The following is a 22,666-nucleotide window of genomic DNA, read 5'->3' on the forward strand; positions in this document are numbered from 1 at the left end:
CTGGGTTTAGGCTTTTCCCATAAAGACTCCCAACACCTGCCTCAGCTAATCCTAAGAATCATTCCCTCTGCATCCAGTATAGATGAGATGATTTTCAGTGAGACAAGGAAGGTAGCAGTAGCGGTGCCTACCAATAAACTCTCTGCCCAGGCAGCTGATAACCCCACTGCTACGATCTGGTATCAGGGTGAACCAGAACATCAAAATGTCCAAAAGGCCTGTGCTCTTCTCCAACCCCTGCTCATGAGTCCAGCACATTCCCCCTTGGTATTCTGCCTCATACTGAAGTTCATCCTTAAAGCAGGATTCCTTTCCTGAACTCTACCCCATTTGCTTGGGGCCCTAATGCCCTTCTAAGCTCTTGTCAACTTCATCCCCAGAAGAACTATTGACTGTTTCTTGCATTCTCTCACTCGCTTAAGAGAACTGTCCTTTCAACAGACCATTCCCCTGAAACACTACCATTCTGCCCACCACCTGCTTCCACCCCCTTGACTTCAGGTCTCCCACCATCTGTAGCCCAGCTGTATCCTCAGCCACGTGCTCTGCATTTTGCTAAACCCCGGTGTACCTCCAGTAACAATTAATGATGCACAGATGGTTCAAGGGTGGATTGAGACTGCCATCTTGTTTGTGATATTTCTTTCCATGGGACAGCAGAAAAATTCAAAATTAAACAATGTACAATGAACTGAAATAATTTACAGATATTTTTAATGCTGGAGAAAAAATAATGATCCGATTAAATCTTCCCCTAAGAAATCATTATTCTATTGAGTTCATCCAAATAGCAGGGTATAATTTTAATTATTATAATGGAACATAATTGTCACTAAACTGAAGAGTTAATTATTCTGAAAATAATTGTGCTATTCTTCTACAAATAAAATGATACAAAAATGTATTTTGTGGCTCTGAGTGTTGAATAATACCAACACAGCCAATATATTTACTCATGTGAAACTTAAGCAGTAGTCATTTGTGATTCACCCAATTTTTTCCCAAGAGTTGGATTTGCAGTTTTAAACTTGCAAATTAGAGGGAAGCTACATTATTTTTCTAAAGGGAAACACAAAATTCTTAGAGAAATGCCTCAAAATTGGCATTTGCCATCTATCTTAAATGCCACCATCCACTTGGAGCATTTTTATTGTTCTCATTGAAACTGTCTACTTATTTGTCTCTTCTGTTTTATGACTTTTGATCTATAAGATGAGTTGATCCAGACAATACAGCAGAGACTCAAAGACATGAAATTGTCAATCGATTACCCTCAAATGAAGACTAAAATTGTGTCCCTGGAGAAAAATGGTGAATTCACTAGGGCTAAGATTGAATTAATGGCTCTCAGAGAATAATCTAAGCATCTGGGCAAAACTGGTAACATTACCTTGCTCTCTAGGACTTACTGCAATTAATTTAAACATCATTCCATACCTTGTTTCTAGGTTTCTTTTACATTGATGTATCTTACCTGGCCCCACTATCATGACCAAACCACCCCTCCCACAGCCTATATCCTGGGCCCTTGGGCACCTTTGCCACCAATATTAATAGTTTCATAACAGTCCTGTTCTTTCTGTTATCTGAGCACTTGAATCCATTACAGCCATTGGCATGAATTGTTATCATCAAAGTGTTCAGGCTTGAAATTCTTCTACAACTACCAGTTAAGTGTCAAAAAGTCAAAATATGAGGAGGGAGCTACAGAATCTGGAACTTTCCCAAAAAATATGTCAGAGATCAGAAGGACAGATGAACTGAGTGAGATTTAAGCTTTAGGTGAGCAAAGAATCAGGCAAAGATTAAGTGAATGCAAATTTTCCATTGGGCTCCACCATCATCAGTATTTACTATTATTGAAAAAAGACCACAGACTCAGATTGAAAAACAAGATACTACTGTTTTTAAGAACTACAATTCAGGAAGAAGTAAGGAACTGGGGGCTACTACATACCACTTCCTTAATACATCAGAGTTACACACTTTATTTCATACCTGACTGTATTCTAAGACTTGCCTAGTTGTTATCATGGACCTCAAGACATTCAGGTGGTAAAGATGAGAAAGCGTAGCACCCAGCAGGCTACTGTGCTGACCCTAGAGGAAGAAGAAATGCAAGAAGAAGTTTGTCATGGAAACTTAGGAAATGTAGTATTTTAAGAAAGACAGAGAGGTCAACTAGATCAAATGTTGTTCAGAATCAAGTGAACTAAAGAGAAAAAAATGCTCTTTGAATTCAACAACCTATTTATCACTGGCGACTTCAACAAGACTTGATTTAGGGCAACAATAGGGATAGGAATCAGATTAGAAGGGCTGAGGGACAAGTGGCATGAAATGGGGACAACTGGTATAGACAGTTAGGGGGAAATAAAAGATATGGAAAAAAGGAGAGATGAAGGTTTGCTTGTTTTTGTTTTATTTACCAAGTATTGTTTGGGAGAGACTTAAGTATGTTTAAAAATAACAGTTTAGCTGAGAGGAAGTGGTTGGATATAAGAAAGAAAAAAGATTCAGCAATAGGGCATGGTCCCTGAGCAGGATAATATTCATTGGACCAAAGTAGAATTGGTCCTAAGTTAGAGGAGGGAAGTTTTTGTCTCTGTCATTAACTCAAGATTAGCCATAGAGATCAGTAATTTCATCCTCTCAGTTGAGACCTCTTTCTCCCTTCCTAAAATACCAGCAGTATATTCAAGGTTTATTCTCTGGGAACCTTTTTCCCAATTTGAGATGGGGGTGGCATTATTTTTACACTGATGAGAAACCTGAAACTCCACCTGCTGCCAGATAGGAAGGCAAACTTGAGTCAACCCTGCAAGCGTGCAGCACACTCCCTACAGGGTGTCCCTAACCACTAGTGAAAGCTTGTGGTTATGTTGTGTACATATCCTTATCCTGAGAGCAGGAGATTGAGTTACTTATTAATGGAGAAGGGAGAAAACAAAGTTGAGATACATTCTAAGTGTTGCTTCTGAGATTCATGGAGAGAATCTATAAAGGGGAAATCCTTCTTTTTCCCACATATGGCCCATGAGAGTGGCCTTGAGTGGCTTGTCCCTGAGATCATGGGAGTCCTATAAGAATAAAGTAAGCTAAAGGAAGAAGAGCCTGCCAGTGGCCTAGAACAGGGGTTCAGAAGTGAAGCAAAGTACAAAGGCAAATCCTGCACACTCCATTTTTGTAAATTCTTTTACTGGAATAAAGCCAAGCCCGTCACTTCATGTATGCTCTATGGCTGCATTAGTGATACAGTGGCAGTGCTGAGTAGTTGTGGCCAAGACCATATGACTCTCATAGACCAAATATGTATCCAGCTTTTTAAATTAAAAAATGGGAGACCCTGGCTTTGAGGAAGGGGAGGGCTATACAATGCCCAAGGCTATTGATGGAGAAGTAGGCCAGAGTTCCTACTTTGCTAGTAAGTAGAAATTTTAAGACAAAGGCCACTGTCAGAATCCACAGACTCAGCCAGGAGGGCTGGGATTTAGAGACAGGACCTAAGTCCTCATAAGTGTTCAAATTGGTTATGCACTTCTCTTCTATTACACACTCGGTTTCTGAGAAGGAGCTGGGTTGTGGAAACAAGGCAGAATCCAAGGATTAATAGAGGAATGCAAGGCTAAAATAGAAGAAGTGTAAAGGTGGACTAGGATCACTTATAGACAAGAGTCTGTTGGCACTGAACCCACAGTGGAAGAGGCTGGGCAAAGGGAAACAGTCACTGTTGAAACAGGCAGGCATCCAAGAACCTTAGGCGCTGTAAGTTCTTCATAGGTGAAAATGATAAAACCTTCATTTCATTAATATTAGTTATTATAAAAGCTAACATTTATTTATGTATGCATCTGACACTTTCTTTATCCACTCATCCATTGATGGACACTTAGGTTGTTTCCATATCTTAGTTATTGTGTATAATGATGTAATGCAGATGGGACTGCAGACAGCTCTTCCAGATTGTGCTTTTACATTCTTTTATATACCCAGAAGTGGTATTGCTATGTCATATGATAGTTGTGTTTTTACTTTCTTGAGGAACCTCCATAATATTTCCCATATTGTACCAGTTCATATCTCCCCCAACAGTGAAAAGGATTCTCTTTGCTCCACATCCTCCCTAGCACTTGCTCTCTCTTGTCTTCCTGATAATAGACATCCTAACAGGTGTGTGACGATATCTCATTGTGATATCATTGCATTATATCATTATGATATCTCATTGCATATCCCTGATGATTAGTGATGTCAAGCACCTTTTCATCTAACTATTGGACATTTGAATGTTGTATTTGGAAAAATGTTTGAGTCTTTGCCCATTTTTTATTTTGGTTGGTTGTTTTTTGCTATTGAGTTATCTGAGGTACTTGTTTATCTTGGATTTTAACCCCTTATCAGGTAGAAGGTTTGCAATATTTTCTCCCATTCCAAAGGTTGATGATTTCCTTTACTGTACAGAAGCTATTTAGTTTGATGTAGTCCGCTTGTTGTTTTGCTTTTTTTTTGCTTTTGCTTTTGCTGTCAAATCCAGAAAATCATTACCAAGACCAGTTTCAAAGAGATCATCCCCTGTTTTCTTCTAGTAAATTTATGCGTTCAGGTCATCTATTTAAATCTTTAATCCATTTTGAGTTCATTTTTGTGAATGATGTGGTCAGTCCAGGTTTATTCTTTTGCATATGGATATCCAATTTTCCCAACACCATTTATTGAAAAGAATATCCTTTCTGTATTGTATATTTTTTAACTCCTTTCTCAAAAATTAATGGACTCTGTTCTTTTGGGCTTTGTGTCTTTTTTTATGCCAGTACCATATTTTTATTACTATAGATTTGTAATATAGCTTGAAATTAGGAAGTGTGATGTTTCCAGCTTTGTTCTCTTTTCTCAAGATTGCTTTGGCTCTTCAGTCTTTTGTGGTTCCATATACATTTTAGAGTTGTTTTTCCTATTTCTGTGAATATGCCTTTGGAATTTGGATAGGGATTGCATTGAATGTGTAGATTGCTTTGGGTAACATGGACATTTTATCAATATTGGTTCTAATCCATGAACATGCAATAGCTTTCCATTTATTGTATCTTCTTCAGTGTATTTGATCATTCTTTTACAATATTCAGGGTACAGACCTTTCACCTTCCCATTAAATATAGTCTTAAGTATTCTATTCTTTTTGATGCTGGCTTTATTGGGATTGTGTTCTTAATTTCTCTTTCCAATACTTTGCTGATAATTTATAGAAATACAACTGGTTTTTGCATATTTATTTTGTACTGTGCAGTTTTACTTAATTTACTAGTTCTAACACTTTTTTGGTTGAGTCTCTAGGGTTTGCTGCCATCAGATCACATCATCCACAAATGGAAAGGATTTGACTTCAATTTGGATTCCTTTGATTTCCTGCCTAATTTTTATGGCCTGGACTTCCACTGTTATTTTTTTTTTTGAGAGAGCATCTCTCATATTTATTGATCAAATGGTTGTTAACAACAATAAAATTCTGTATAGGGGACTCAATGCTCAATGCACAATCATTAATCTACCCCAAGCCTAATTCTCGTCAGTCTCTAATCTTCTGAAGCATAGCGAACAAGTTCTTACATGGTGAATAAATTCTTACATAGTGAATAAGTTCTTACATGGTGAACAGTACAAGGGCATTCATCACAGAAACTTTCGGTTTTGATCATGCATTATGAACTATAAACAATCAGGTCAAATATGAATATTCGTTTGATTTTTATACTTGATTTATATGTGAATCCCACATTTCTCCCTTATTATTATTATCATTATTATTATTATTTTTAATAAAATGCTGAAGTGGTAGGTAGATGCAAGATAAAGGTAGAAAACATAGTTCAGTGTTGTAAGAGAGCAAATGAAGATGATCAGGTGTGTGCCTGTAGACTAAGGGTTAATCCAAGCTAGACAAGGGCAATAAAACATCCACGGATGCACAAGATTTCTCTCAAAACAAGGGGATGAGGTTCTAAGCCTCACCTCTGTTGATCCCCAAATTCTCACCTGATGGCCCCCCTGCAACTGTGCCTGTCTTAGGTTGTTCCTCCCTTGAGGAATCTTACCCGTCTCTGACTAACCAGTCATCTTCCGGGGCCATACAGGGAAATGTAAAGTTGGTAAGTGAGAGAGAAGCACTATTGTTTGAAAAGGTTAGCTTTTTTACTTCTTTGCAGATTTATGCCCTGTGGCTTCTATGCCCAGCATTTGTCTTGAGGTATCTTTACCACTTGGAAGAATTATGATACTCGGTAAATTCAATATGAGGCATGAATTCTATTTAAGGGTTGTAATTAGGAAGGAAGAAGAAAAGCTATAGAAGTAGCAGGCGGAAGAAAACATGGGAAGATTGATTATTTATTTGACATATCTTCTTGTAGAGTAACGTAAGCATGTATAGGTTTTAAACTACTAATTATATTGCGCACACATATTAACATAATAGGAAGACAGTTACATAACCAAAGCAGACCTATAATTACCAGCCATCTCCAGTGAAACCAAGAAAACCAGTTAGGCACCCTAGGCATTTGTGAAAATTTATCTATGATATGATGGATATTGTCCAACTGAACTTGAACAGTCTGAGAGAAATCAGACAAATTAAAACAACCCATTCCTGGGAACTGTTCACATTCCCTATGTTCTTTTAACCGTAGATAGTCTATAGTCATAAGATTTTGGAGTGCTACAACTTGCACCCCTCCCAACTCCGGGTTGAGTTCCAACAGTACAGATCCGGTCAAATTTGTTGTTTTACTGTATGCACAGGCCAGCTTAGATATCTCCTTCTTCATTCCCATCGCAAGTCCAGGTGGGATGAGTGCAGCTACAACTGTAGCAGCACCTGGATCTTTGTTGAGGTTTTTTGATGATCATCTTCTGGTATGACTCTTCCAGAGAGTGCTTATGTTGGAAGTTCTTCTTCATATCGTATCTTAGTTCATTTTCTGGGTAGCCAAATTAGGCTTTGATCCTCTGTACAAACACAAACAGACCATTTGCCCATACTTTGATATGCCCTTTATACCATTGTGTAGAACTCATTGGAGGTCACCACACAGGAACTGCTTTTTTTTTAAGAGAAAGGAATATTATCAGAAAAATGTACCTCCATAGCCGATCATCTGACACCCTTTAAGTGATCAAAATTAAGGCTATTTAAAGCATGCATTAATCGTTGATTTACAGTTAGTTTTATCCTATCAGGGAATATTCCCCCTTTTCTTTCTTTTTTTTTTTTTTGTTATCATAATCTTACACTTACATGAAGGACACTATGTCTACTAGGCTCTCCCCTCTACCATGTCCCCCCCACAAACCCCCCTACAGTCACCGTCCATCAGCATAGCAAAATGCCGCAGAATCAGCACTTGACCACTTGTCCTCTCTGTGCTGTACAGCCCTCCCATATCTCCCACCCCCGCCATTATGCCTGCTAATCTTAATACCCCCTTCTTCTTCTCCCCCCTTATCCCTCCCTACCCACCCATCCTCCCCAGTCCCTTTCCCTTTGGTACCTGTTAGTCCATTCTTGGCTTCTGTGATTCCGCTGCTGTTTTGTTCCTTCAGTTTTTCCTTTGTTCTTATACTCCCCAGATGAGTGAAATCATTTGGTATTTCTCTTTCTCCACTTGGCTTATTTCACTGAGCATAATACCCTCCAGCTCCATCCATGTTCCTGCAAATGGTAGGATTTGCCCTCTTCTTATGGCTGAGTAATATTCCATTGTGTATATGTACCACTTCTTCTTTATCCATTCATCTACCGATGGACATTTAGGTCGCTTCCAATTCTTGGCTATTGTAAATAGTGCTGCGATAAACATAGGGGTGCATCTGTCTTTATCAAACTGGGCTGCTGTATTCTTAGGGTAAATTCCTAGGAGTGGAATTCCTGGGTCAAATGGTAAGTCTGTTTTGAGCATTTTGAGGAATCTCCATACTGCTTTCCACAATGGTTGAACTAATTTACATTCCCACCAGCAGTGTAGGAGGGTTCCCCTTTGTCCACAACCTCGCCAACATTTGTTGTTGTTTGTCTTCTGGATGGTAGCCATCCTTACTGGTGTGAGGTGATACCTCATTGTAGTTTTAGTTTGCATTTCTGTGATAATTAGCTATGTGGAGCATCTTTTCATGTGTTTGTTGGCCATCTGTGTTTCTTTTTTGAAGAACTGTCTGTTCAGTTCCTCTGCCCATTTTTTAATTGGATTATTTGTTTTTTGTTTGTTGAGGTGTGTGAGATCTTTATATATTTTGGATGTCAAGCCTTTATCAGATCTGTCATGTACAAATATATTCTCCCATACTGTAGGGTTCCTTTTGTTCTATTGATGGTGTCTTTTGCTGTACATAAGCTTTTCAGCTTAATATAGTCCCACTTGTTCATTTTTGCTGTTGTTTTCCTTGCCTGGGTAGATATGTTCAAGAAGCGGTCACTCATGTTTATGTCTAAGAGGTTTTGCCTATGTTTTTTTCCATGAGTTTAATGGTTTCATGACTTACATTCAGGTCTTTGATCCATTTTGAATTTACTTTTGTATATGAGGTTACACAATGTTCCAGTTTCATTCTCCTACATGTAGCTGTCCAGTTTTGCAAGCACCATCTGTTGAAGAGACTGTCATTTCACCATTGTATGTCCATGGCTCCTTTATCAAATATTAATTGACCATATATGTTTGGGTTAATGTCTGGAGTCTCTAGTCTGTTCCACTGGTCTGTGGCTCTGTTCTTGTGCCAGTACCAAATTGTCTTGATTACTATGGCTTTATAGTAGAGCTTGAAGTTGGGGAGTGAGATCCCCCCTACTTTCTTTTTCTTTCTCAGAATTGCTTTGGCTATTCGGGGTCTTTGGTTTTTCCATATGAATTTTTGAATTATTTGTTCCAGTTCATTGAAGAATGTTGCTGGTAGTTTCATAGGGATTGCATCAAATCTGTATATTGCTTTGGGCAGGATGGCCATTTTGACAATATTAATTCTTCCTAGCCACGAGCATGGGTTGAGTTTCCATTTGTTAGTGTCACCTTTAATTTCTCTTAAGAGTGTCTTATAGTTTTCATGGTATAGGTCTTTCACTTCTTTGGTTAGGTTTATTCCTAGGTATTTTATTCTTTTTGATGCAATTGTGAATGGAGTTGTTTTCCTGATTTCTCTTTCTATTGGTTCATTGTTAGTGTATAGGAAAGCTACAGATTTCTGTGTGTTAATTTTGTATCCTGCAACTTTGCTGTATTCCGATATCAGTTCTAGTAGTTTTGGGGTGGAGTCTTTAGGGTTTTTTATGTACAATATCATGTCATCTGCAAATAGTGACAGTTTAACTTCTTCTTTACTGATCTGGATTCCTTGTATTTCTTTGTTTTGTTTGATTGCCGTGGCTAGCACCTCCAGTACTATGTTAAATAACAGTGGGGAGAGTGAGCATCCCTGCCTAGTTCCCGATCTCAGAGGAAAAGATTTCAGCTTCTCGCTGTTCAATATAATGTTGGCTGTGGGTTTATCATATATGGCCTTTATTATGTTGAGGTACTTGCCCTCTACTTCCATTTTGCTGAGAGTTTTTATCCTGAATGGATGTTGAATTTTGTCAAATGCTTTTTCAGCATCTATGGAGATGATCATGTGGTTTTTGTCTTTCTTTTTGTTGATGTGGTGGATGATGTTGATGGATTTTCAAATGTTGTACCATCCTTGCATCCCTTGGATGAATTCCACTTGGTCATGGTGTACGATACTTTTGATGTATTTTTGAATTCAGTTTGCTAATATTTTGTTGAGTACTTTTGCATCTACGTTCATCAGGGATATTGGTCTGTAGTTTTCTTTTTTGGTGGATTCTTTGCCTGGTTTTGGTTTTAGGGTGATGTTGGCTTCATAGAATGAGTTTGGGAGTATTTCCTCCTCTTCTATTTTTCAAAAACTTTAAGGAGAATGGGTGTTATGTCTTCCCTGTATGTCTGATAAAATTCTGAGGTAAATCCATCTGGCCCAGGGGTTTTGTTCTTTGGTAGTTTTTTGATTACTGCTTCAATTTCATTGCTGGTAATTGGCCTGTTTAGATTTTCTATTTCTTTCTGGGTCAGTCTTGGAAGGTTGTATTTTTCTAGGAAGTTGTCTATTTCTCCTATGTTTCCCAGCTTGTTAGCATATAGGTTTTCATAGTACTCTCTAATAATTCTTTGTATTTCAGTGGGGTCCGTCGTTGATTTTTCCTTTCTCATTTCTGATTCTGTTGATTTGTGTTGACTCTCTTTTCCTCTTAATAAGTCTGGCTAGAGGTTTATCTATTTTGTTTATTTTCTCGAAGAACCAGCTCTTGGTTTCATTGATTTTTGCTATTGCTTTATTCTTCTCAATTTTATTTATTTCTTCTCTGATCTTTATTATGTCCCTCCTTCTGCTGACATTAGGCCTCATTTGTTCTTCTTTTTCCAATTTCGATAATTGTGACATTAGACCATTCATTTGGGATTGTTCTTCCTTCTTTAAATATGCCTGGATTGCTATATACTTTCCTCTTAAGACTGCTTTTGCTGTATTCCATAGTAGTTGGGGCTTTGTGTTGTTGTGGTCATTTGTTTCCATAAATTACTGGATCTCCATTTTGATTTGATCATTGATCCATTGATTATTTAGGAGCATGTTGTTAAGCCTCCATGTGTTTGTGAGCCTTTTTGGTTTCTTTGTACAATTTATTTCTAGTTTTATTCCTTTGTGGTCTGAAAGTTGGTTGGTAGGATTTCAATCTTTTGGAATTTACTGAGGCTCTTTTTGTGGCCTAGTATGTGGTCTATTCTGGAGAATGTTCCATGTGCACTTGAGAAGAATGTGTATCCTATTGCTTTTGAATGTAGAATTCTGTAGATGTCTATTAGGTCCATCTGTTCTAGTGTGTTGTTCAGTGCCTCTGTGTCCTTACTTATTTTCTGTCTGGTGGTTCTGTCCTTTGGAGTGAGTGGTGTGTTGAAGTCTCCCAGAATGAATGCATTGCATTCTAATTCCTCCTTTAGTTATGTTAATTATTTGTTTCAGATATGTTGGTGCTCCTGTATTGGGTACATATATATTTATAATGGTTATATCCTCTTGTTGGACTGAGCCCTATATCATTATGTAATGTCCTTCTTTATCTTTTGTTACTTTCTTTATTTTGATGTCTGTTTTGTCTGATACTAGTATTGCAACACCTGCTTTTTTCTCTCTGTTCTTTGCATGAAAAATCTTTTTCCATCCCTTGACTTTAAGTCTGTACATGTCTTTGGGTTTGAGGTGAGTCTCTTGTAAGCAGCTTATGGATGGATCTTGCTTTTTTATCCATTCTATTACTCTGTGTCTTTTGATTGGTGCATTCAGTTCATTTACATTTAGGGTGATTATTGAAATGTATGTGCTTATTGCCATTGCAGGCTTTAACTTTGTTGTTACCAAAGGTCCAGGGTTAGCTTCTTTACTATCTTACTGTGTAACTTAACTCGCTTGTTGAGCTATTATAAACACGGTCTGATGATTCTTTATTTCTCTCCCTTATTATTCCTCCTCCTCCCTTCTTCATATGTTGGGTGTTTTGTTCTGTGCTCTTTTTAGGAGTGCTCCCTTCTAGAGCAGTCCCTGTAAGATGCCCTGTAGAGGTGGTTTGTGGGAGGGAAATTCCCTCAACTTTTGCTTGTCTGGGAATTGTTTAATCCCTCCTTCGTATTTAAATAATAATCGTGCTGGATACAGTAGTCTTGGTTCTAGGCCCTTCTGTTTCAGTGCATTAAGTATATCATGCCATTCTCTTCTGGCCTGTAGGGTTTCTGTTGAGAAGTCTGATGATAGCTTGGTGGGTTTTCCTTTGTAGGTGACCTTTTTTTTCTCTCTGGCTGCCTTTAATACTCTGTGCTTGTCTTTGATCTTTGCCATTTTAATTATTATGTGTCTTGGTGTTGCCCTCCTTGGATCCCTTGTCATGGGAGTTCTGTGTAACTCTTGTCTGAGAGGCCATTTCTTCCCCTAGTTTGGGGAAGTTTTCAGCAATTATTTCTTCAAAGACACTTTCTATCCCTTTTTCTCTCTTCTTCTTCTTCTGGTACCCCTATAATGTGGATATTGTTCCATATCAATTGGTCACTCAGCTCTCTTAGAATTCTTTCATTTCTGGAGATCCCTTTATGTCTCTCTGCATCAGCTTCTCTGCGTTCCTTTTCTCTGTTTTCTAGCCCATTAATGGTCTCTTGCATCTTGTCCATTCTGTTTTGAAGTCCTTCCAGAGCTTGTTTTATTTCTGTATTCTCCTTCCTTAGTTCTTGCATATTTCTCTGCTAGTCCATCAGCATGGTTATGACTTTTGTTTTGAATTCTTTTTAGAAAGACTGGTTAAATCTATCTCCCCAGGTTCCTTCTCAGGGGAAGATGTTGCAGATGCTGAAGCTGTCTTGGTTAGTCTTGTCTGGATCAAATTTTTTGCCTTTTCATGTTGATATGTGCTATTGACTGTCAGCTGGGAGAGCCAAACTTTCCACTTGCTACTGGCCTTTCTTTACTGGGACAACTGCGACCCCTAGTGGCTTGTGTTTGGCAATTGCGTGTAGACTGTCTCTTTGTGTCTTGCCCAGCCAGTATGGAGGAAGCTCCCTTGCTGAGGGCATGCCCAGTCTCAGGCTGCTTCTCTGCTGTGGCTACGCCCCGAAGGGGTAGTGGATGGGAGGCTGTTTGACTGTTTATCTCCATGAGGGGTCTCAGAGCTGTTGCCCAGGGGGTTAGTGCACCCACATTTCCCTGTAATTTGCAGCTGCTGGACTATGACCTGGGTAGTTTCCGTCCAGCTGTTGCGTCCTTGTCCCTTTAAGACTTTCAAAAAGCACTCGCTTTTCTTTGTCACAGGGGCATCAGCTTCGGGACCCGCTCAGGGGTCTTGCTGCCTTGTTTCCCTAGTTTCCAGCCCTCCACGCATGCACTGTGTCTGCACTCTGGTGCGGATGGCTGGGACTGGGTGTTTAGCAGTCCTGGGCTCCCTCTCCCTCTCTGCTCCAACTCCTCTCCTCCCGCCGGGAGCTGGGGTGAGGGGTGCTCAGGTCCCACCAGGCCGGGGCTTGTATCTTACCCCTTTCACCAGGCGCTGGGCTCTCACATGTGTGGATGTAATCTGGCTGTTGTCCTGTGTCTTCTGGTCTCTCTTTTAGGATTAGTTGTATTTGTTGTATTTTCAAAAATATATATGTTTTTGGGAGGGGATTCCCACTGTCCTACTCATGCTGCCATCTTGGCTCCGCCTCACTTCCACTGTTATTTTTAATGAGAGCAGAGAGAATGGGCACCCTTGCCTTGTTCCTGATCTTAAAGGAACATTTCTACCTCTTTACCATTGAGTATGTTAGCTGTGGGTTTGTCATATATGGTCTTTATTAAGTTGAGGTATGTGCATTCTATACCAGTTTGTTAAGAGTTTTTATCACAAAAGGATGTTCAATTTTGTCAAATGCTTTTTCTGCATCTATTGAGATGATCATGATTTTTATCCTTCATTTAGTTAATGTGACATATTACATTGATTTGGGGAATGTTGAACCAGCTTTGTTACCCTAGAATAAATCACTCTCAATTGTGGTGCATGATCTTTTTAATGTACTATTGAATTTCTTTGGCTAGTATTTTGTTGATGATTTTTGCATCTGTATTCACCATGGTTTTAGTCTGTCATTTCTTTTTCTTAGAAGATCCTTGTCTGACTTTGTTATCACGGTAATGCTGGCCTCATTAAATGAGTTTGGAAGTGCTTCCTTCTCTTCTATTTCTTGGGAGAGTTTGAAATGGATTGGTGTCTTAATTGTTCCTTACAAGTTTGGTAGAATTCTTCAGTTAAATCATATAGTCTTGGGATTTCTATATTGGGATATTGTTGATTACTAATTCAGTCTCCTTATTTGTTATCAGTCTTATCAGATTTTCTACATCTTCTTGATTCAGTTTTGGTAGGTTATAGATTTCCAGAAATTTATCAATTTTTTCTGTTTTCCAATTTGTTGGACTATAATTGTTCATAGTAATTTCTTATGATCCTTAATATGTCTGTGTGATGAGTTATAATGTCTCATTTCTAATTGAATTTGAGTCTTACTTTTTTCTTACTTTAGCTAAAGCTTAGTCAATTTATTATTTTTTTAAAATAGCTCTTAATTTCATTGATCTTTTCTGTTGTCTTTTTGTCTCTGTTTCACTTCATTTTTTACTCTTACCTTTATTTCCAGAATTCTAACTTTGGGCTTCATTTATTCTTTTTTCCAATCCTTGAGGTGTACATTTGCATTGTTTATTTGAAATCTTTTTTCTTAATGTATGTATTTATCACTGTAAATTTACCTCTTAGTACTGCTTATTCTGCATCCCATAAATTCTGTTGTTTCCATTTTAATTTGTCTCAAGATAACTTTTAATTACTTATTTTCTTCTTTGACCCATTCATTGTTCAGGAGCATGTTTAATCTTCATACACTTGTGAATTTTCTGTGTTTCTTATAATCTATTTATAGTTTCATACCGTTTTGGTAGGAAAAGATGCTCAATATAATATCAGTCATCTTAAATTTATTTAGATTTGCTTTGTAGACTAACACATTATCTATCCTCAAGTATGTTCTATGTGTGCTTGAGAAGAATGTGTATTCTGCCATTCAATGGAATGTTATATAAATGTTTGCTAAATCCATCTAACCTAACATGTACTGTAAGTCTAATATTTTCTTATTTATTTTCTGTTTGGATGATATGTCTGTTGTTGAAAGTGGGGTATTAAATTCCCCTACTATTATTATATTGATGTCTATTTCTCCCTTCAGGTCTGTTAATATTTGCTTTATATAGTAGGTACTCCAGTATTGGGTGCATAAATATTTGTAGTTGTTAAATCTTCTTTTTCGATTGATGTCTTAATGACTTCCTTTGTCTTCTGTTACTGTTTTGGCTTAATGTCTATTTTTTCTGATATAAGTATAGTTACCCCTGCTTTCCTTTGGTGGCCATTTGCATAGTATATATTTTTCCATTCCTTAACTTTCATTCTGTGTGTGTTTTCAAAGCTGATGGAGTCTCTTGTACATAGCACATAGTTGGGTCATTTTTGTTTTTATTTTTTTTCCAGCCACTTTGTCTTTTGATTAAAGAACTCAGTCCATTTTTATTTAAAGTAATTATGGGTAGGTATGTACTTACTACTGCCATTTTGCTAATTTTTTTTCAGGCTGTTTGTGATTCCTTCATTCCTTTGTTCCTTTCTTGCTCTCTTCCTTTGTGATTTGAGGATTTTTCTGTCATTATTCTTTGATTACCTTCTCTTTGTCTTTTGTGTATCTGCTATAGGTTTTGGTTTGTGGTTACCATTTGGCTTACATAAAACATAACAGTCTGTTTTATACTGATAAAGACTTAATTTCAAATGTATACAAAAGCTCTACCTCTTTACACTCTCCTCATTTTATATTTTTGATATCACAAGTTACATATTTTTGCATAGTGTATCTATTAACAAATTTTTGTAGTTATAGATTTTTTAATACATTTGTCTTTTAAACTATACTAGAGTCACAAATGATTAAACAACCATTAATACAATATTAAAATATTCTGAACTTATATGTTTACCAGTAAATAAAATTTCCATGTGTTTTCCCACTACTAATTACCACCCTTTTGTTTCAGCTTGAAGAACTTCTTTTGACATTTCTTGTAAGGCAATCTTTTATGTGACAATCATGAGTTTGAATTATGGCTTATCTAAATTCAGCTATGAGCTTGGATAAGATTTTTATTGCTATAGTCTAGTGGTGATTAATTCATTCATTTTTTGCTTGTCAAGAAAACTCCATCTCTATTCAATTCTGAAGGATATGTTCTTGGTTGTCATTTTTCCTTTTAGTGTTTTGACCATATCATCCCACTCCTTTCACCTCATATCGGCTGAAAAATCCACTGCCAGTCTTATTGGGGGATCTCTTGTATATAATAAGTTGCTTTTCTCTTGATGCTTTCAACATGCTTTCCTTGTCTTTAACTTTTGGCAATTAAATGTCTCCCTATGGGCTTCTTTGGGTTCATCTTTGGAACTCTCTGGGATTCTGGGATCTGGGTGTCTGTTTCTTTCCTCAGGTTGGGGACGTTTATAACCATTATTTCTTTAAATAAGTTTCCTTTCCCCATCTCTCTCTTCTCCTTCTAGGGCCACTATAATACATAATACATTGGTCTACTTGATGGTATCCTGAGTCCCTTATGCTACCTTCATTCTTTTCTCTTCTTTTTTCATTTTGCTCCTCTGATAGGATGACTTCCACTGCCCTGTCTTCAAGCTTGCTGATTCTTTCTTCCACTTGATCTAGTCTGTTGTCAAATCTCTCTATCAAGTTTCCACTTCAGTTATTTTATTCTTCAGCTCTATGATTTCTCTTTGGTACTTTCTTGTATTTTCTATCTCTTTGTTAAAGTTCTCACTTTTTTCATTCAGTGCTTTCCTGACCTCAGTGAACATCTTTATCACAATTTTGTGCTCTCTGTTGAGTAAATCACTTATCTTACTTTTGCTGAGTTTGGTTTATGGAGATGTATCTCTTGTTATTTTCTTCTAAATATATTCCCCTGTTCTTCACTTTCTTGGACTCTGTCTGTTGGCTTCTGCATATTAGGAAAAACAGCTACCTCTTAATAGTCTTGTGTAGAAAATAAAACTAAGTCATCAGCCTGGCTTGAGCTTCTCATTGTCTTTCAGAACTTTGTGCAGTCCAAGCCACTGTCTCTGTTGTTCTTGACTCCCAGTAGTTGAGGGTGTGCCAAGACCTGTCATTGTTCCAAACTGGAGGATTGCAGTCAGTACCCATATATAGGCTAATTAGAAGCCAGACCCTCAGGCAGCAGCTGGGAAAGTATTTAGTTAAGCCCTTTCCAGGAAGAAATTTGGGAGACAGGCATTTTTGCCTGCTCCCTATGGTGAGCCAATGGCTATAGAAGGAGTTTTTGCATCTGTTTAAAAACTACTGCTTTTTTTGCTAGAGTCCTTTGGTGCTTGTGAATGCAAACCCTGTTGGAGTCAGAGCCAAGCAGTTCAAGGGCCCATACATCAGGCAACAGCCGTAAGAGTTGGAGTGCCATACATGTGTACAATCTCCTTCCGGAGAGATGTTGGCTACCCGGCTTTACCTTCGCAGCAAGCTAGACAGCAAAGGCAGGGAAGTGCCATTAGCTCCCACAGGTTCTGAGGAGGATTACAGCCATACTCTATATGTGTGCTAAATTAGAAGCTGTATCCTTCGGCTGCAGCTTGTAAAGTATGCAGTAAAACCCTTTTCAGGCAGATGGGCATTTTTGTCTGCTTCCTCTGTGCTGAGCCTGGGGTGTAGCCACAGTGAATGCTCATTCTCATTCCCACTAAGTTTGTTATAGTCCTGTGGGTCTAATGGACATGGACTTTTTGGCTTTCAGGTAGAAAAGTTGGGATGCTATATGCATGAGCCAAACCCTTTGCTCTTCAGAGAAAAGCTGGGAGTTGGAAATTACCTCCTGATTTTATGGCACCGTGCCAGAGGAAGTTGATGGTGAGAGTATGTCTCAAGTTTGCCTATCCATTTCGATCTGGGTATTCTCTTAATTACACAATGTGTAAGAGTCACTCAGCTAATTTCTGGGTTTCTTCCAGAGAGAACTGCTCTATGCACACCTGTGCATTTGGTACATCCATGGGAGGGGGAAGTTCTGGAGACTTCTATTGCCGTCTTGGTCCTTCCTTCCTGAAGGCATTTTGTTATACTTTACTTCTGAAGAATCATCAATGCACTGGCTTTCAAATATCCTTCTAAACATTATGAACTCCTCTCCTGATTTTCAATTCCAAATCCTGAGAGTTCTCACTGTCATCTCTAAATCTGTTTTCCTAAACCAGCTACTCAATGTGTGCTTAACTTCTCACGATCCTGATATAAATCTCTCCCTTGCTGAGTTTCCCAGCATGTTGTTTTATCTCATGTCTTGTAGCCATATTATGTCCAATGGAATTCTCCATGAATATTTTCTTGACCTCTTTTTTCTTATACTTCATCATGAAACTACTAAATCACTTACTATTTAACCAGTACATTTTTTTCTCTGAATTATATTCTTTACTGAGTTTTCATTTTTCTTTACATATTATAGGTACTATCTTCCTAATTAGGTTATTATTTCCATAAGATTAGGAAATTTTCTATTTTCTTTCCTATATTGTGCATCTAGCCACACCCTGGGTAACAGACTTAACACTATCTTTTATGTGACAATCATGAGTTTGAATTATGGCTTATCTAAATTCAGCTATGAGCTTGGATAAGATTTTTATTGCTATAGGACTCAGTCACTGTCTGTGGTAAAATGATGAACATAATTTTTTCCAAAGGGTAGTTATAGTCACCCCCAAAGCAAGAACATTGTCCATCTAGTTTAGTGCTGCATACCCACAAGCACAAAGAACTGTACTTGGTAAACAATCAGGTATCAGTAAATGTTTAAGTAAAGGTGAAGACAATATGAAATGATTCTTATCAAATCTATACCTGACACAGAGTAGAAACTCAAAAAAATGCCCAAATCCTACAATTCTTCATTTGCCAGTTGGCTTTACCCCTAGCTTTGCTGAGATTCATGATTTAAGTCTCTTTCACTGCAAAGGGAATAACAACAGCCTCCTCACTGAGCATCACAAGGCAAATGGAAGGTGACAGCAATGATGGGATCGTAAGAGAGGTGCTAGGTAGGTCATAGAGGCATCTACAAAGAAGCGATGTGTTACTTTTGTTCTATCTATAAATATAACAATGATGTTCATCACTCTGTCAAGGGTCACTTCACTCCCTAGAACTCCAGATTTATGTATTTTTCACATTTAAGAGTATTTAACAAATTCTTTTCGATCAATAAGAGTTTTGTCTTAATTTCTGCACTTGGGGTTTAGAAGGTGTATAATGTTCTCTTTGGCCTAGGTGCTATGGTAGAATCTTGATGAGGCCTCTGAAATGCAGAAAGCAACCTAACCAGATTTCTTGGACTTTTTCCAGGGGGGTATTCGTAATGTTTAGGAAAATATTTTTCTTAGTCTTCCTACTACCCTTTAATCCTTAAACACCTTACTGACATCTCAGGCCATAAATGGCTCCTCAGAATATTTATATTCATGTAGGTTGAGAAAGAGATTTCTGGAATTGTGATAGCATGAAAGGCTCCTTAGATTTTTGGGGATGTGATTAAAAAGATGACATAATGTAAAATGCCTGGGCTTTGGCACTAGACCAAACTGTATTTGAATATTGATCTTCTAGTCATTAGCTGTGTGATTTTGAAAAACCAGTTAACTTTTGTGAGCCTCCTTGTATTCTTCTGTAGAGTAAAGATAAACAATAACTGCATTTTAGGTTTGTAGTCAGAATTACGTAGAATGAAAGTGGTTGCAATATTTTACTGCTTTGTATTTCAAAATCTCTCGTTTGAGGTCAAGTGGCTCCAACTATAAAGAGAAGAGGGTTACAGAGGAGGGAACAATGAAGTCATAGAAAATATCATGGAGAATAATGGTAATAGTGTTAAATGGTATATAAATTAGGGTAATGCCAGCTACTATAACAGATAAATCCCTAGAAATCTTAGTGGTTCACTGTAATAAAATTCAGTGTTTTGCTCATCTATCAACCCAGGAAGCATGTAGGTGGCCTTCTATGTGGTGATTTAGCCACCAAATTGCCTTTTGTCTCACTGTCCCCCCATCTTTCAGAGTATCTAAGTCCTTCACTTCTAGCTAGTGGGCAGGAAAGAGTGAGGATAGTATGGAAGGTCTTTACAGGGTGGGTCTGAAAGGGACACCAATCATTTCCACATTTCAATGGCCTCTGTCATATAGTCACAATAAAAGAACAACTGGGAAATAAAATTTACCTCTGTACCCAGAAAGAAAGGGGAATAGGTGTGGTAAGCAGTTAATTTTTGTCAATAGGGATCAATACTAATCAGAGAAATTTAGTGTATAGAAGAGAGGTGCCAACATTAAGTTACTTAATTGTTAAATTTGGGGAAAACTGCACATTATTGGGATCTTAAGAGAGAGACATCTTGTGGAGAGAAAGAAACAAAATGGGATAGAAAATACATAGCACTTGAAATGGTGTGCATTCTCTTAAACAAGAGAGAATAAAGTAACCAAGAATCCAGAAGAAATCTGATTAACTAGAATTTAAGTTTCATCCAAAGCTTTAATTTATAATATTAACATTCCAATAAAAAAATCTGTACATCCAAGTAACAATTAACTAGTTGCAAGGCTAATGTTACCTAGTTAGTTCAACCTGGGAAGAATTTTGGATAGAAATATAGGAACTTTTAATTCGATGAACTAAAAAAAAAAAGATCCTGTCATGATGAGGAAAACTAAAACTCATGGATTAAAGGTTATCAAGAGATGAACAAATATCAAATGCTTCAGGGAATTTTTGAAACTGTTGACTTTGAGCATGGTAAATGTTCAGTGATAAGACATAGAGCCTGCATATCCCCCTGTTTTTGCCTGGTCTACTCTGGCATAGCTCTTAGTAAGTAAATCCCCCATAACAGGAATTTTGACATATGAGACTTACTCAGTCTCCTAGTGGTTGGGAGCAGTCCAGGCAGCCTGCCACTTGCATTGCTGTTCCTACCTTATAAGTGTCCTGGAAGACTGAGCCAGCCCCCAGAAGCAAGTTCACAAAAATGAGAAGGATGTTACATGTCACTGCCCGTTCCTTAGCTGACTTTCTTCTTTTGGCTCAGAGAATTTTACTTTTCTCCTAACAGTGGAGGTTCAGAGGTCATTGAGTTGGCTCTGTTGCTTCTCTTTTTTTATGCCAGTGGTTATTTTGTCCATAATGAACAAGAAAGTTGCATTGTGTTAGGAAGCACCTGTGCTTGACCCAAGTCTCCCTAAATCCCAAAGAAAGAATGAGAGGAAGATATCATTTGGCACATGCAACCCATTCCTTTGTATCCCAATTCTCTTGCCATAATGCCCTAAATCAAACATTTTATTTTCTTCATCTTTTTAGACTCCAATTTCTCTCCCCTGCCTCCTTTAGCTTTAATATGAAGGAAGTTTACACGTTTGCCAAAGGAATGGAAAAACAATGAGGAGCTCAAGTTAGATAGGGACAAGTAGGGAAGAATTCCTAGATGGAGAAAGCTTTGGAGACCACCAACTATAGCCTGGGGGCCAGATCCAGCCTGCTTTAAATTGTGTACAGCCATGAACACAACCATACCCAACTGTTTATTGTCTATTAATAAACTTTATGTTTATTAATAACCAGATTATCTCGGGCTGCCTTCCCACTACAATGGCAAACTTAAGTAGTTTTGACAGAGACTGTATGTAGCCTCCTGGACTAGTCCAGGACCGAAATATTTACTATCTGACCCTTTGGAGAAAAATGTTGCTGACCTCTGACCTATATTATCATGATGGAATTGAAGAAAAATCCAGGTATAAAGGAACAGAAGCTCTGCAGTAGAGAGGCAAATATGAGCATGTTATGAACAGTAAACAGCAAAAAGACTATAAACTATAGTAAATAAACAATAAAAATACATATATACATGTATGTGTATATATATAAATGTACATGTGTATCTGTACATTTGATTTTTCCTTTAATTATTTCATTTATATATGTTTATATACCCATGTATATATAATTGTATGAAATATATATAATATATGAAAATATATTTCTATGTAAATTATTATATATTCACATATATGATATATATATGCTATATTTGAGATTTTGAGAATAGTGATCTTATGTTTTACTTTTAAAAAAATTCTTTTCAGTTCTTAAAGCAGGTCTAAGAACATAGAAAGCAACAATTTTTGGCTAGCCAAGTACATTTAACTTAAAACCTCATGACTCCTCATGTCTCTATCTCTAGGCCCTTATCTCTGTTTTCAGTTTGGGCAAATATTGACTGTTTTAAAATGGAAATTCCTACAGGAACTTGTATTTATCCCTGCTCAGTTAATGAATAGAGGACTTCTCTATTCTTCTTCAGGGTCACTAAACTGGAACTTGTCTTGAGAATTATATGTACTTTAATTGAAGCTTAAATATAACAAGGATGTTTGCCACTGTTCATATTTTCCTTAAGGCCAGGCTTCAGTAATAATGAGATGAAGGTCATGGATTTGGTCTCCAAGTGGGCCACTTAACTCTGGTCTATTCCAAGTTAAAAAACATCATGAAGCTTCAAAAATGTGCCAGGCACTATTCAAGTTATTAAATTATAAAATTGAATAAAGCACATGTACTTTCTTCAAGGATCCTAGAATCTTGTGAAAAAGCTTGGACAAATTTGGGGCATAAATGACTGAAGTTACAAGTAATGCTATAAGAGATATAGGTAAATTGCTACAAATATTCAAAAATAAGAGAGGAGAAAGGATTATGAAAAACTGTAAGAAAGAGCTGGTGTTTGCAGCATGCCTCAAAGATATATACTACTTTTTTAGGTAGGAAGATAAGGGCAGGGAGCTTAGTAGGTAGAGAGTAAAACAAGAATACTGAGCTGAATAAATACATGACAAATATTTTGTAAATACCGCAAGATTTCAATTTGCTCAGGA

This window comes from Manis javanica, chromosome 1 (genome assembly GCF_040802235.1).
Source record: "Manis javanica isolate MJ-LG chromosome 1, MJ_LKY, whole genome shotgun sequence".
In the NCBI taxonomy this organism is placed as follows: domain Eukaryota; kingdom Metazoa; phylum Chordata; class Mammalia; order Pholidota; family Manidae; genus Manis; species Manis javanica.